Source organism: Oculina patagonica, chromosome 7, assembly GCF_052425735.1.
Source record: "Oculina patagonica isolate OP01 chromosome 7, crgOcupat, whole genome shotgun sequence".
NCBI classification, from domain to species: Eukaryota; Metazoa; Cnidaria; class Anthozoa; order Scleractinia; family Oculinidae; genus Oculina; species Oculina patagonica.
The window spans coordinates 17640571-17655354 of record NC_135764.1 but is presented as its reverse complement, the minus strand read 5'-3'; the positions used below and the strand labels follow the sequence as shown (position 1 = coordinate 17655354).

The 14784-nt window shown below is 37.5% G+C and overlaps 1 protein-coding gene across 2 annotated transcripts in view; it reads left to right on the top strand.

The window, feature by feature from the left end:
- Positions 1-14784, top strand: part of LOC144661470 (uncharacterized) — an 83738-nt gene that overhangs the window by 22550 nt on the left and 46404 nt on the right. The window lies entirely within an intron of this gene.

The window sequence follows — 14784 nt, the reverse complement described above, 5'->3', positions numbered from 1 at the left end:
TCCCGGAATGAAACTTTCTTCCCAATATCTTTTTTTAGAAGATTTCTTCTGGAAGCTGAGCTGAAATCTCAGCTGGTGCTGAAATTCGCTATATTAGTCAAGGATTTTGAGATTTCAGAGGTCAGGCTGATCGGGTTCTTATTTAATGGGTGCTTAGTGACAAATCAGCCTCAAGGTGTTCTTAAAATGTTCTTAAATTTCTATATTAGTAATACTACCCAAAAATGGCTCTAGATGTAAAATTAGCATAAATTAATAAAGATTCTTTGATTTTAATGATCACAATCAATACTGTATCATTCATTATAGGTAATGATTAATAAAATCACTTGTTTTTTATGTAATTATGACACCGTTTCCATTTAATAAGAATATGCTGAATTTTTCAGGGTGATCTTGTTCTTATAATCAAATTAAGAGCTCTTCGAGCCACGACTGAATTTTATTGCCAAGTTTAAAAGTTTAGTTTTCATTCCTTGAAAATTTATGAGCAGCAGATGATTCAAACATTTCTTTGATGCACATGATAACAGATAAACGGCGGGATGTCTATTAATTGATATAAGATATTTTCCTCGTATGTAACTAAGTATGTCTGGTTAGCACACTCGTGCAGGCATTTGACTGGGGAGCGAGACGTCGCGAGTTCGAATCCCAGAGGAGACAGCTTTTTTTTCTTTTTTCCTTTCTATTTTTAACCTGTAGCACTAAAATGGTTTGTTTATTATATCGCTCCGTAGGTATGCATTGCAGAATAATTTCCATGTAAGTCGTTAAGTAATAACGCTGTAAATAAATATTTCAGAACATATAGACTGATTCAGGTACAAATGTAATTGTGTTGTTTCATCTGAAAAGCTTTTCCTTTTCTTGCATACAAGCAGCCACACACTTGATTTTAGCCAACGCTCTGGTTTCTAGATACATGTAGATCCATCGTTAATGAAGCCTATGTGAAACCCGATTTAGTTTTCGAAAGCTCCTACATGTACGACGCTAGCTCGACAGATATTATACAAAAGAGATTGATCGTTACATCGCTTTTGCGGCTATCAATGTCCATTTTTTTGGCGGTCGAATACTTTCCACACATAATTGTCAGCCATATTTTGGTTTTTTGCTTCTTGTTTTTCTTGTAAACCCCTTTAAATTTAAAAAGGCCACCTTTATACGGCCGCCTTGCTACACTCTTTCTTCTAGTATATCTGCTGGTCAGCGGAGTTGCAAATTATGAGAAGTTTACAATGATGGACCGACCAACCATGCGAGTGCCAATGGGCTAGCTACTAAACTCCTGAATAAATTCGGACGTATACACCCCTGTGGACCCGGTCCATGGACTACCTTGTGGACCCGGTCCATGGACCACCCCTGTTGACCACCCCTAATTTTCGAAAGAAAATCAAAGTGTAGAATGGGGACAGGGTATGAATTGACGGCTAAAACACAAAACAACGAAATGAAACCACTTAAACGAAATGACCAAAACCAAACAAGCGAAACGAAACATAATCACTGAAACCATTACCATAAGCGAGAGCTAACCGTAAACAGGCTAACCTGAGTGTTATTCAGGCTAACCGAAGTGCTCTTGAGGCTAACCGGAGTGCTAATTAGGCTAATAAGATCACAATATTGTCAAAATATTGTTAAAAACTGTGTAGCGCTTATTAGGCTAAGCTAGGCTAACTGGAGTGGCCAATCGGAGTGGAAGGCATGGAAGGTGCTCTCCGGTTTATAGCCCGAATAGCACTCCGGTTAGCCTAACTAGGACTCCGGTTAGTCTGTTTACGGTTAGCTGGTAAAGGTTTTGCTTGTTTCGGTGATTTTGTCTTGTTGTCTTTGTCACTCGTTTCAGCTGTTTCAGTTGTTTCGGCGGTTTCGTTTTGGTGGTTTAGCTTGTTTTGGTCGTTTTGTTTCGGTGGTTTCATTTCGTTGTTTTGGGTTTTGGTACCTGCCGTCAATTCATACCCTGTCCCCATTCTACACTTTGATTTTCTTTTGGAAATTAGGGGTGGTCCACAGGGGTGGTCCATGGACCCGGGTCCATGTTTTGTATACGTCCAATAAATTCAGTCGTAACAAGTAGATTTGTTACTGGAAAAGTAGCAACAAATGGGGATGCCGTAAAGATTTTTTATGCTTAATGATAAACCGTAGACTACATTGGTCGGAAGAGTTCCGTTATAGTATTTTTTATGATAAGGGCAACAGCGGAAGACGTTAGCCGCCAAAGGGTTCCCGTCACTGATATAGTTCAGGATAAGATATTTAAAACTGAGAACATTGAAGGACCGTAAACATGAACGTCATCTCAATTAATTAACTCAAGGTGCCTTTACAACACACTAAATTGGAGTACTACGGTGTAGAACCTGATAAGCCTCCCTTTTATTGTCCCTCGCGAAAAGTGCATGTCTCATTCTTGGCATTCCTCGCTAGGAGCGAAAAAAAATAAGATTGACAAAAGACTTAAACTCGGGGAAATTTCTTGGAATTGGTAGTCGTACTTAGTGAGCGAGTGGCAACCTCCTCCAATGGAAAACGAATTTTTTGTCGGGGAGCATTTTGTAAGTTTGTAATATTGGATATTATTATTCAAACTTTTCGGCAGGAATTTTTTCCTTCGATGTTTCCGAGAATCATTCTAAAAGAATGAACTGTGCATTACTGTATATAAAAAATACTTTTAAAATAAGGCCCGAGAGAAATGTCGCGTTGCTGTTTTTGGTTGGTTTCTTCAGAAACGAAAAGTTATTGTTTTGGATTCGATGTGAACTATTTAAACAGCATGTCTACTATCCAAACAGAAGAATGCTCGTTACCACAATGTCAACACGTTCTGCTGAAGGCGAACAAACTCTTTTTTCATGTTCTTCAAATATCGAAAGGATAATCCTCAGCAACCTCAAAAAATATTGAAATTTTTTAGCTACTACAATGCTTTTTAAGTTTGAATAAAGCGATGTATTGGCGAAAAATATAAAGCGAGCTCTTTGCGTGTTTACTAGTACTTGATTGTTAATTAAATTTTAATAGACACACGTAAGACACAAAAGTGGCGAAAAACATCTTAATTCATGAGTATTTTTTACTACAGTTTACTTAAGTCAAACAAACACTTTTTTGTTGATAAAACTTTGATTAAATTTTAAGATACATGCAGTACTGTATTGATTAAAAATTATTGGTAAAAGTCAGCCGTATGTAACTGATTTAGCTGATTTAATTAGCAACGCACTGAAAGTGTAGACATTTAACGGAACGGCAAGGAATTTTAGCTTTCACGAAGGAAAATACCAAAAGAATTCGCTTTTGCTTATCATATTGGCACAGTCAACGTATTTCCGCAAATCGCTCTAACGATATGCGGAATGAGAGTTCAACTGGAACTGAATAATTTAGATGTTAGCTAGTTCGGGCAGTTTATTCCCAGATTTATTTAAAGCAACTTAAGGTGGCTCGTACCAGTTTTCAGGTTTTTGACCGTGCGACGTTTGGAAGAAAATGGCCAAAAAAATAATTAAAGATCGTAACAAAATTTTTGTATAATTAAATTACCCATTGTGTTGTTGATCCAAAATACCAATAATTACGTCATCAGTGGTTACCATGGCAACGGTAGGCAATGATTTTTTGGACCCTTTTTCAGCTTCCAGTGCTTATATCTTGAAAACTAACTCGATGACCCCCATTTTTCTTCCCGTGATAACTTTAAGCATATGAAAAAGAAACTGTATAATTATTTTAAAAAAATTCTACGAAGCGGATTTTTTGCAAATGCAAAAAAGAGCAATTTGTAAGTAATTAAAAATTCCTTTCGTAGAATTTTTTTAGATTTTTTCTGGCGTTTCCTTTACATAAAAGGAAAATATTAGGGCAATAAAAAATAGGGGTCATCGGGTTAGTTTTCTTGCTAAAGCCTTCGCGAACTCAATAATTCCCACGCGCGTTTCCGCGCACTTTAAAATTTCGATTTTAAAAGTTTGGTATTTACTCATGCTCAGTTCTGACTACCGCTGATCTTTGCGGACACATACGCTGCGGACACTGTACGCGCGCAATACGCGTGGACTTCCCCTCGCTTTGTCTGCGAAACTTTTCGGCTCAGGATTTCATGGGATTTAGCCAGTTTCAGTTGGCGCCAGTTGTGCCTCTTAGGTCTTACCTTTTAGTATTTCTCTGTCTGAATGACCATGTGTTTGAAACCGAACTCAAATAAGCTGAAACGAAAAAAGTGGAATTGAGTCACGATCTCCGACAAGATCGATCGTAGCACATGCGAATTTGCTTTTGTAACTCGAGCAGTGAGATCCGAAAACATTTTGACTGACGAAAATTAAGTTTACTTAAAATGTTCTTGTTGAAAAAACTTCAGTTGAACGCGGAATTTTTTCTTAAAATGAAGAAAAGCAACCTCGCACTCGACCGCCATGTTTGTTTTCCTTTTCAAATCTCGCGCGTGACTCGTGGGCATGAAGCGTGACACGCGCGCTAGTCACCAGACTTCCCACGCAAGAAAAACTGGTACAAGCCACCTTATTTACACACAGCTGAAGAGGAAAATAGAAACAATCGATCAATCACCTTGCAAAACCAGTTATATTCGAGCTCATGCATTTGACTACTTTTTTTTTTCCTTGTCTTCCGCATCAAAACCTGTTTTCCTCAATTTCTCACCATTTAACCCAACCTTGCCAAAATCGGTTTGCCCAACACCCAAGGGACCAACATATGATGCTGTTATTGGTTATTTCGGTTGTTAATCCAATTATCCTCACTCCCAAGGGAAATACACACGCACCCTGAAAACAACTAGGATGCCCTTAGGCATCCCAAAAATGGGGCTTTTTTGGCCAAATGTCAGCCTGGTGTTCTTAATCTATTTGTTCTTATATGTGGGTGTTTAGAAGGGAATAATAATAATAATAAAAATAATAATAATAATAATAATAATAATAATAATAGTTTATTCAAACACACAAGTATCTGAAAAGGAGGACCATGAGGTTATCTCTATTTAGGTCCCCTAACTAAAAGTACAAGGGAAATCGATTCAGAAATGGCAAAGTTATTATTTAATAAATTGTTGACAGGCATATAGTGTGTCATTATTTATTACGATTGAGTCACCTTAAAATAGGAAGAAAGGAAAACGAAAATTGCTATAAAAGGCTAATTCACTATATTGAATGTAACAGCATTGGGCCTGAGTCCGGATCCCCATTCAAAAGATGCACTTTAATTAAATTACCTTTTGCTTCTTGCACAGTATCACATACATGTATGGCAAGCCATACTAGAGATACTCACCAAGGCTGCTGCCTAAGAAAATTTTTAAGGAGCCCTTCGGGCTCCTAACATACTCAGGCAAATATGTGGCAAATAGTTACTCAGGCAAATATGTGGTTAACTACGTGGTCTTGGAGAGTGTTCCAGGGAGTAAACCTTCCCCCAACATTATTGCTATAATATATCAGAATGTCCCCTAGGGGGTATTCCCTATACCCAAATGTCCCCTAGGGGGTACACCCTAGCTAAAGTGGACTATACGGGGAGGCCCCGCCCGACAGGGATACCTTTTTCAGGCTCCAGGTATATAAAAGGGTGGGGATTTCACGAGTTGGAGTATGCAAAAAGGGAGGGAAAACTGGTTTTTAGGTATTAAAAGAACCCGTCATAATGCTTGAACAGACCCACCAAATGATCAAGTCATTTAAGTATTTTAAGGTGTTATTGGCTGTTTTTATGCTAGAGACGATAATGTCGTCAGACGACTTTAACGTCTAAGACGTTAAAGACGCCTTTAGTAGACAGCTTTTCAGAAAAAAATAAAAAAAGACTGGGTTCGACACTCAGAGGACACTGGACACGAAGACGTAAAGCCATCAGACGTTAAAGGCGTCTGTCTTATTTACTGTTTTCATACTAGTTAACGATGTCCCGTTTTTATACTAGACGGCTTTAACGTCTGAGACGTTAAAGCTGTCCGATAAGAGCGTCATTCAGACGCTCTTACGAAAAGACTTTGCCATCAGACGTTAAAGGCGTCTGTCTTATTTACTGTTTTCATACTTGTTAACGACGTCCCGTTTTATACTGACGGCTTAACGTCTGAGACGTAGCTGTCCGATAAAAGCGTCATTCAGACGAAAGCCATCAGACGTTAAAGGCGTCTGTCTTATTTACCGTTTTTATACTAGACGTTAATGTCGTCTCGAGACAGCTTTAACGTCTAAGACAGCTTTAACGTCTTTAGCATAGAAACGGCCATTATTCAAGTGAAAAATAAGAAAAAAGATGTAGTATTCCTTCTGTTGGTATGTGAAAGGGTAGTCTCCCTCGCAGCCGTTCTTAGTGTCGTCACGCAAAATTCCTCCCCACTAACGGCTGCTCACATTCGAACAACATTCCTTTCCCTTCGTTTCTTATGTGACCAATCACAGCACGGGAGATCGTAATCAACATGTTTTTTCCCGCGAATTCGATTGTTGCAGAGAAGAACATTTCGATGTGTTTTGAAAACACAAGCAATGTTTTTCAACGGAATCAAAAAGCGTTGCAATTCCATTTATAAATAATTTTTCAAAACATTGTCAACACGTTTTGAAACATTCGATAAAATTAACAATCACGGCATTCGATATTCAACGAAATCACCGAGCATTTAGAATCATTCACGGGACTGTTGAGCCAGCTTTTAAAATTCTCTACAGCGTATTTTGAATCCACTTACATCATTAATTTCGGTTTGAATTTGGAGCAGAAACTGAACAAATACACGGAGTACTCCTGTAATTTTGCGACGTTATGTCTGCGTTTCAAAGGACATTCGATCCCATGTATTTCGCACGCACGCAACAAGTTCTGATGATAAATAAATTTTATTTGTTTTATTCCGCTGCGTCAACTCTCTATAACTGGTGCCGATTAAACCCTTCTGCGGGAAATTTATCAAAAAGGGCTTCGCTTCGCTGACCGTTGCAATAAAACAGCATGAAAATAAAAGGCGCAAACTTTTATCTTTTAGCTTATTTTATAGCAACCGTTCAACAATGCGGCGCTACATTGTCTGCCGTGTCTGCTTTCGAAAAATTATTTTTCTGAAAAGATCTGTAAACCGTTCAGTTTCAACCGGTTTACAAACGCAGAAGACTAAAAACCGAAGACCATACGTCTCATAAAAAGTTTTAAATTTCTCTGCTGTGTAAAAAAAGTTAAATTTGACTAAATTTAATTTGTGTTGGGATAAACTTTACTTTTCGCCAGTTCATGTCGGGACGGTTCATGTCATCCAACAATTGCAAGTTATGCACGGCGAAGTATGCGTTCGGGAGCGACAAATATAATTATTGTTTTCTTATTCTTGTCTCTTCTTTCTCAAAGATTGCGGTTCTGGACGTCTTTATTGAAACAGAGCGAAATATTTTCCAGTATTTTAACGTTTTGCGGAACATTCGGATCAAACATTCGAACTGAAGCAAACAACGTGTAAATTAAGAAACATATTTTATTCATTTCTAAAAGTTTTCACAACGGACGAAATAACATTGCGAATTCACAGCAAAAAACAATGTTTAGAAATGTAGTCGAGAAAAAAGAAGGATATTTTTGTCAACCTACCTATGAGTTTCTGAAAGTCTCAGTTGTATTGATCGGATATTGTAAACATTTCGAGGCTTTCCCACGGCATGAAGCTGTCGCAGTTTCTCCATTGTCTTTCACGACTCTTAACAAGCGTTTTGTTCTTGGAATTTTTTGATCCTTGAAGATTCCCTTCAATTCAGTTTTAAGCTCTTGAAGATGATCAGATGCCTTTTTTAACGTTATAAGCCTTTGATAGCACGCTTTGCAAGCTGACAACTTGCTGGTCGCTGAATAGCAGATCACATTCACATCCAGTCATGAACAAATCAGAATAATCGCCGGAAAATCGAAACGATTCTCAACGCATTTGTATTTAAGCTCGAAATTCGAAATGTATTGCTATTGAACAACATCAAAAGCTTCTTCAAGGCCAAGGGTCGCTATTTTGAAAGCTGAGAACTCCAAAATAAAACAGGCAATGCGATTGGTTAGATTACTTTGGCGGGTACGGTTCCTGAGATATATGAACCGAATGGTGATTGGCTGAAATGGTGGAAAGGAATGTTGTTCGAATGTGAGCAGCCGTTAGTGGGGAGGAATTTTGCGTGACGACACTAAGAACGGCTGCGAGGGAGACTAGTGAAAGGGGTGCCATCTTCATGAAGGGGTATATGGTTTCTAAAAGGGTAAGGGTCACTTTCACATACCAAAAATGACAACCTCGTTCATGAGATCCTGGGAATGAGGTTGCAGAAATGGTATATGAAAGGGTAAGGGTACCCTGGGTAGAGCCTCCCCATAAAACTTTCTTTTACTCTGCAGCAACCTCAGAGACACAGAGGTAAGAAGTTGAATGAGTCATCAATATCAGCAAATATATCTCTCTTCCCACTGTGGGTTAAATCACTAGCTGGGCTGGGAGAAATAAACCAACAATGAAAACTGACATGCATTTAGTTGAGAGCGTGAAGGGTAATTCATTTGTTAAGCGATTTAGCCAGTGCCAGTCTGAAAGCATTTCATGTACTTTCATTAGTTTTCCACTTAGAAAATCAATAAACATGAAGCAGGAAAATCCAGTTCAATTACAATATTTCAGTAATCAAGGTTAAAAAAGAAGCAATAATTAAGTAGGTCAATTTTTCCTAGGTTTTAGAAAAAAGTAATAAGAAGTCAAAAACACCTGTGTAAACACCTTAATTAAGTTATGATCTTTGTTACATAACCAGTTGACAAAAATAGAACAGAAAAATTTAGTTATGAAAACACTTCAAATTACTTAACTTATCAAAAAAGTTGTTTATAAAATAAATGTAGTAACGAAAGCAATTCATTTTATTCAAACTAAGTATCTAAGCAGGCAAAAGCACTGAGGTTTCCAGCACAAAAATTTGCTAGTCACGGATCAATGCCCGAGAATGCTCCTCGATATACAAGCGAAAACACGAAACAGTTCGCTGAAAATAACAACCTAAGTCCACAAAAAAGCGGCAGAAAATGTGAAATATCACATGAAAAGAAAGAGGCATACATTTTATGTTTCTACTAAAGTTAATCGTTCAATGCTTCATAGATTAAGCTGAATTACACGTAAAACGCGCCACGTAAGTGTGTGTACACATCAACACATCACGATATTTGGCACGTTGTTTTACGTAAGTTTAAGCCTGTCGGAAAGGTTTTTGTATCAAGCTTTTGCAGATTAAAATTATTTCAGACCTGATTCATGACTGCAGTAGCAAACAGTTTGATTTCACTTTTGTATCCGTAAATATTTCTTGAAATTCACTTCGAAACCTCTCCGAAACGTCAACGAAGCAAACGAAACGGTTCCGACTGAAACTCAAAACCCTTGAATGAAAAACGAAAAATATATATTTTATATTCCTCGCTAAAAAGAGCGGAGTAACCAGAAAATTATAGTATTGGCTCCTGCTCGAATAAAACGAGTAACATAAATAATAAAAAAAAAACGAATAAAACGAGTCAAATATCAAGAATAACAGAAAAATTTCTAAACAAAATTACAAAAGAAAATAAAAAGACTAAAAAAGGGCATGCATTAGACCACATGTATTAACAGATGCTGTTAAAAATCTTAGCTAAATGTGAAAAAAAGATTCAAGATGAGGCGAAGAAACATTTGAATTGCATTCAAAATTTTGAATCCTTAAAAGCTGTGGAAATACTGATGCCGTGATAAAATTTAATTAATTATACGCGCCAAAGGGCAAGTTTTCATTTTTGCCGTCTATTATTTCACACGATGGCTTTACCGATTTACATTCTATTCTAGTTTGAAGAAATTATTATATTATTACTTTGCATTTCCATTTTGTTTTATGAGTTCTTGAAAAGTGTGCAAGTAAATTTTTTACATCAAGAACAAAATAAGGTTCTTTTGTTGTGTAAACATTCAATTCGTCTGTGACACACGACTTTGTCGGCCCAACTGTACACGGATGGAAATAGACAAAATGGACACAATTCTTGCTAAATGAAAAGCATCTTCAAAGTAGAGTCTGGAGCCGTTTTTAAATGCAGGAGCTTGCTGCAAAAACATTGCGTGACTGATGTAAAAAAAGCTTCGACCTTAGCGACCTGTCGAAACAATCACCGGGTTCGGACTCCAGTACTCGCTTGAGTCGAAAGCTTGAATAAAAACACAAAAATATATCTTTCACATTTAACAAAAATCAGGGTATTAGATAAAATTTTAATTGCTCCTGCTGAGTAAATATCAAAAGTGCAGGATCTGAATCCTGGCCAAGAAAGCGGCCAAGTGAACTACTACGACAAATAACGCAAATATGTAAACATCAACATGGTGCCTCAATCTATAAATAGCTGATGCCGTGTTCGTTTCAAAAGCCTAAAAAGGCAACTATTAAATACAAACGTGAAAAAATAAAAAAGAAACATGAAAACGTTTTAGATGAAGTTTTATTCAAGATGGGGTCAAGAAACATTTTAAAAGGCAAAAAGATTTAGAAAATTTCAAAAACGTGAAATTTTGCATGCCGTGGTAGAATTTAATTACATGTATTAAATTACCCGCGCCAAGTTTCATTTTCATTTTGCAGACCATTTGTTTTATTTTTTTCCTTTTTTTTTTTTTTTATATAAGTTTTTTTTTTTATTTTTTTTTTTTTAAAACGACAAAAAAAATTTCAAAAAAAAAAAAAATTTTTTTTTCCCGCGGAAAACCGAAAACACGGCCCTAGGAAAAAAAAAACCAAAAGACCCCGGAAAAAAAAACATTCCGGAAACATGTAAACAGCCCTTACTTGCTGGCTTTGCGGATCCCTTCACAAATACCATCATAGTTCGTAGAAATACTTAATACATTACCATTTTGTTGACTGAAGTCTTGGGAAGTGTGTAAGTAAAGCTTTTACATCAAGAACAAAAATAAGATTATTTCGCTGTGCAAACATTCAATCGTCTCTGATACGCGACTTTGCCGGCTCAACTGTACACGGATGAAAATGGACACAATTTTTTCTATTAAATGAAGAGCATCTTCAAAGTATTCCGGCTCAAAAATTCTCTGGCTACCAGCCCTTTTTTTAAAAGCAGTTATGCGTGAAGCTTGCTGCAAAATCATTGCGTGACAGACGTAGCAGTTTTCAAAAAAGAATAATAATAATTGCTTGGACGTGTCAAAAAAATCACCGGTTTCGCAAACCAGTACTCAAACGCTTGAATAACACAAAAATATATATTTCACGCTTAAGAGAATTGAGGGTATTAGATAAAATTTAAAATAGGAGAGTGATTTAATAGCTTCTGCCGAGTAAACATCAAGGGTGCGTGATTTGAATCCTGGCCAAGAAAGTGGCCGAGCGGGTCTGGAACAATTTACCGACAAGACTACTACTACTACTACTACTACGAAAAAATTCTGGGCGATTTATGAACCGGGCCGGCCCAGTCTCCCCGCCCGGTTAATAAGCCTCTCTCCTTCATACATTGTAGTTTTTCATTCTAACTGCACAGAAGTATTTTGCTTTTGTGTTTTACGCGGGGATTTCTTGTTAAGTTAAACTTGATTTCTGTTCAATCGGGCCAAACAGACAAACCGAACCGATCGTGCCATGGCATAAAGCGATGTCACGTCATCGCTTAATCAAAGGCGCTTTGTTAGCCCACTCGTGAACGAGAATACTAAATGTATTGGTGTAGAGCTATGAAATGATTCTGTCTTTTTGTGAGTGGCATGTTAGTATAGAAGTTGTTTGAAGGGAGATATGATCACATTGGTTCCTTGTGTTTACAGCGGACGCGGGTAATCCATTCAAAAGCCTTCGTTATATAACACTTATTTCTACCATAAAGTGCAAGCTTGCTAACGCGTTGTGTAGTGGTAATGCGTTGGCCCTCCAGTCCAGCAGCCCGGGTTTGATTCTCAGCGGGGACGATTATTTTTTTTTTACGACAATCTATTTTACAATTTTATACGACGTCTTTTTTTTCTTTCTCCTTTTTTTATGAATCTATTAGAGATGCAAATCAAGTACTATACAGTATATTGTTAAAAGGCAACAAAATTCGTCAGTTTGGCGAGGTTTTTTACGATAAATTATTTACGTATCATGACTATTGATTATCATACAATACGCTTGGAACTATAAAACATTCAGAGACAGCTAAAATTGGACTTTATTCATTCAATTGTCCTGAAATCAACCTTTTAATACCCAACACAGTCGCAGTCCACAGTTCGTGCCTGCAAAATCTAAAAATTCCATCAAAACACGGAATATCAGTTCAGTGCTTCGAAGATTTATTATTTCTTCTATTTGTCATGTGAAATTCTTAAGAGCTATAAATCGAGCCATTCGAAGAAGCTTTTATACATACAAGCCATTAAACTTTGAACTTAGAGTATCGGTCAGCGGGCTAAGAACAACACAAAGAAATCTATATGCTAATTTTCAGCCCAAATGATCAGTTCGCCGAAGTGGTCAAGCGGTTAGGGGTTTGGTCTTCAAAACCACAGTTGATGTCAGGAGTCGCCGGTTCAAACCTCAGAAGTGTGAAACAAAAAGTTAAAAAAAAAACAAGGAAAATTAATTTATAATTTAATGCATAAATTATTATTAACTACCAGAAACAATTGGTCTGCTGGCAGGAATTTTCTTGTGTATTATTTTAGTCAGAGTGTAGAATCCTGGTATGCAGGGTTGTTTAAGACTGACTGTCAAACATTTCATTTTGTGAGTGACTGTATCTATATCGCTAGAACAAAATAATAAACAATTATTGGATGAGGTTTTTGTGATATCCGGAATAATCAAGGTTGAGGTAAGTGTTATCAGCCGAAGCTGAAGGCTGAGGCTGATAACACTTACCGAGACCTTGATTATTCCGAATATCACAAAAACCGAATCTAATAATTAAAGGCGTGAGCGCAAGAAACGCACTTTGAGTTTCGGCCAAATTGAAAATTGTCACAAACAACTCCAAATTCCGCACGTAAGTTCGTTTACGTGTGCTTAACATTGATCTGTATTCAAATTCGCTGAATCTACCTTCGTTTTTTAGAAATTACGTATGCAAAGAACAAAGGCGTTTTGCAAAGCTTACGTTCTCCACAGTCAGCCAGCAGCATGAGTTTTTCGACACATCGCATGTAAATCTTTTCTTCTAGCGTTATTGAACTGTCCGGGGATCGAGGTTGAAAAACGTGTCAGAGCCATGCTTTTAGTTTCTAGCCACCATTTTGAGGATTCGCTTTAAGAAAAGGACTGGATAACAAGTTGTGACGCAATGTCACCTGATAGGTGTCACGTGAGAGGAAAGAGAAAAAAATGGCCGTTTGTTCCTGAAAATCAAAGCCTTTGGTTAGTTTTAGCGTAAGTGTGGCTGCCAGGTGGTTGAAGGACATCATTAAGTCTGAATATCCGTAAGTTTACAGCATCGCTCGAAGAACTGAGTGATATTTCTGCCTTTGTTTTGTACAACAGCGTTGCACAAAACAAGGTAGTTTTGAGCCTGGCCGCATAGAAAGCCTAAAACAAGAGGTTTCTTGCCGGGAACTTCGTCAACGCTAGTTTTACAGGGTCCGCTTGGGTTCTGCCGCGACAAAGTTGTCGAGAAGTGACCTGGTTTTAGACTTTAAAAAATTCTTTATAGGTTTGGCAGGGAACTTCCCCTCGCAATATTTTTTTCTGTGCCTCATTAAATATTCATCAATCAATCTATCGATTCGTGCGAACGAAAACCTCAGAAGTTTATCTTGATGTAAGGAGTGGAGATAGAAGTGAGAGCAAGCCGGTGGCACTCAACTGAAAGCAAAACTAGTATAATGTGACAACACGAGCAAACGTATTCAATCAACAATCAGTCTTTATTTCACTTTCACCTCGGCAAATTACAGCTAACGGTAACAGAGTAAAATAGTCTTGCCCGAAACAACAAAAACTAGCTAACCGTAAGCAGACTGCAGAAAAAGCTAGCTGCAAGCAAACTGGCATGAAAGCTTACTGCATTAAAAGCGCGATCTAAAGGTTAAGGCTGACTCTGATCCTAAACTTAACTTGAAACGGCTTAACTCCCTAATCCCTTGGGGTTAGTGTTAAGCTTTTTTTTCTTTTCGTTAGGGCTAGGCTTTTGCGTTAGGGCTAAGTCTGTAACCCTAATCTGAAATTCTAACCTTGACCCTACGGCCTTGCGTTAGGGCTAGAACTGTAACCCTAAAAATTTAGCTGACTTCATCGTCTTGAGAAACAAAAGGTTTCCTTTGTTTATCGTTTCTAAAAGAAAAGTCAAAAGACGCTGCGCAAGGAAAAACCTTGTCTTTTTGCATGTGTTGTTTTTCGAAAACGAAGGAAAGACCAGTAAAATTAAATACAGGGCAGTGTTGAGCACACGTAAACGAACTTGCGTGCGAAATTTGAAGTTTTTTGTGACAATTTTCAATTTGGCCAAAACTCAAAGTGCGTTTCTTGCGCTCACGCCTTCAATTGTTTTATTATACATTGTTTTTACTCGTGAATGCATAATGAACGAGTATAGTGGGGAACTTGAGCCATCCGTCCATCCGTCCTTCCTTCCATCGTTGTTAACATTATGCAAATTAGGTATGCTCACGGGCGCTTTCTAAATTTCGTTTCCCTCGGCTGTGGATAAAAATACAGCTTTACAAAGGTATTATTTCAAAGAAATAAGTGTAGAAAATACTTCACCCTGTAA